This window comes from Tupaia chinensis, unplaced genomic scaffold (genome assembly GCF_000334495.1).
Source record: "Tupaia chinensis unplaced genomic scaffold, TupChi_1.0 Scaffold000093_1, whole genome shotgun sequence".
Lineage (NCBI taxonomy): Eukaryota > Metazoa > Chordata > Mammalia > Scandentia > Tupaiidae > Tupaia > Tupaia belangeri.
Window position 1 is genome coordinate 3030259 of NW_006159555.1, and position 2666 is coordinate 3032924.

Below are 2666 nucleotides of genomic sequence, written 5' to 3' on the forward strand. Positions count from 1 at the left end.
TCTTGAAGCCACCACAGGTACTAGCCAGCCTTCCACCGCCCACTTCATGTAACAGTTTCCAGAGGCATTCTCAGGAGAGCTAATCAAGATATTAAGTTTACCCACAGACAACCAAAGTGCCAACACCCTGTAGCAAGTTAGGAGAAATAAATAGGATGTTCTTTATGGTCCATCAACCTTAGTTCCGAGTTCTTCAGCACTGAATCACAGCCCCTTCTGCTGTCAATGCTTGTTATAGCAGCTATATTCAGGGCAACTACTGAAAGAGTGACAAAAGCATAGGGATGCCAATTCTACTGGCTCCTTCATTTTGAGCACAGTGATAATTTCAGATGCTAGCATTTCTTAATTGCTTACAAGAGGGCCAGGCACTTTTAAGCATTGTCCCATGTTTCAAACATTGCCCTATCCAAGAATACAAGGGGTATTGTCATGCTCGTTTTAAAGATGAAGAAATTGAGGCTCGGGGTGTGCTAAATTCTTAGTGAGAGCACACAACTAGTAAGTGACAAAGCCTTGATAGGAACTGAAAACTCTCTGCCTTCCATCAGAGTGCACTTAAGTACTGTGACTTCTCACTGCTACTTGGTCTCTTCCTATAATTGAGAATTTCTCTTCCTGTTTCCTTTTTTAGATCACATTTATTACTAAACATTTTCTTCCCATGGCTTCAGGTATGGTAACAAAAATATTTAAGAACAGCTGTGGCATGGCCGCTGACCTATCAGTACAGATGCCTGATATGATTAGAGCAGGGAAGGGACCCAGAGGTCCCTGGAACCCAGAGGTGGTCCTTCTGTGGCTCAGTTATAGAACTATGAAGCTACTGGGGGTCTATAGAGAGGAAAGTAAGATTTTCAACAGCTCAGGACAGTGCTCCACTAACTACTCATGGGCCTTTCACCATGTTCATAGAAGGTATGGTCATACCAGTGTAGACTTGTTGAATATACACACGCTGATATAGCTGAGCAAATGAGTAATAGCAAGACAAGTGAACAATGTTCTGACCTTATGAGCAACTGCTTTGCTCCAGAATTCCCACTAGAAAACAAATATGTGGAAGACTTTGTGCATTGTGAAAGAATTTATATTTAGTCTCTCACAAAGAGACTGGTGATAGCAATAATAAGAATAAGATACAGCTGAAAATATGGTTAGCAGTATCAGCTACATAACCCCAGATGCCTTAAAGATAGGCAAGAATCTGCTTTAATTAGTAGAAACTCATTAATCTGCAAATCTTCTTTGTTCATTTTGTATGGTACATTTTTAAAAATAATGTGTGTAAAATAGTCACTGGAGAAAATGTGGAAGATTGGCCTTTTAAAATGAGTTATACATTGTGTGAATAAATGTTACTGTTCTACTTAGGTAAACAAATGCCTGGCAATTTCTGTCACTGTAGTCTTTGATGAACAAGTAGCAGGATGCTGCATTTGAGATAGCTGACAACCACAGGAAAAGAAGGAGAGAGTACTTCAGAGTACTGCAGAGAGATGGGCTGAGGAAAGCTTCAGGACTAACTTCAGGACACTCTCAAGCAAACAAACACTATTAATAAACCACATGAGTATCTGAATGGGTGTATTTCCATAAATAATACCCCCAAAAAGTTGTGTCATTAGTGATATCCTAAACAAAATTATTAAGTCTGATTTACCATTAGGAATAGCCTTAAAATATTTTATGTTCAGTTACATAGCTATGCAATGATTTTTTTAAAAAGTTATGAACAGGTAACATTTTTATTTTTTTATTTTTTTATTTTTTGAGAGGTTTAGCTACAGGGCATGTGCACTCGCCAGACAGACAGAGACAGAGAGACAGAAAGCGAGAAATCACCCCCCAGGGGGGATGGTCATACCACAATCCCTTCTCCTCCATTCTCCTCTCAGGATCTTGGGCATACACGCACACGCGCCCGGCGTGAGTTCTAAGCCACCAGATTCGGGACGCAAACCGTGGTTGACTACATTGGAATCCAGCGACATAGCCATTATGCTAACTGCTGGTCCCCAACAGGTAACTTTTGAAAACAATTTTGTACTTTAAAGATTCCCATGAAATTAAACAAAATTTAATGCCCAACATTAAGTATTTCTCTTGCAGGACTTTGCTGATAACTAGATGTTTCTGGCTGACTAAGGGAATCACAGCATTATTTTTCTGGGCCCTGCTGTCTTCATTTAACACAAAAACACTCAACGAGAAATAATAGCTAAAATTATGTTAGGCATTTTGTTGATGGTCTTCAAATTTTGGGTTGTCACTATTAATTTTCATTTTGAAATATTTTTTTCTAGAGTGAATCTTATATTTTCTTTCTACTATTGCCATTCCTACACTGTAGCCAAAGAACCTTGAGTTGCCATGACTTTAACAGAGAAAATCACCTTGGGCACTGGGGTTGCTAGCTATTATTGCCTCTTCACATTCTCATTTCTGTGTAACTTTGCAGCACTTCCCACAAGAAAAAAAAAAAAAAAGAACTATACTTGCTTGCCCTGTGAACTCAGCCACAGACTTTCTTTGGTCAAAAGGACATGGGCTAAGTGACAATGTGCCAGTCTGAACCTCAGTCACAAAGAGGCTTTACCTATTTGCAGTTCACCATCCATTCAGACTCCTGTTGTAGCCATAAAAACAGAGGCCTCTGGACAGCT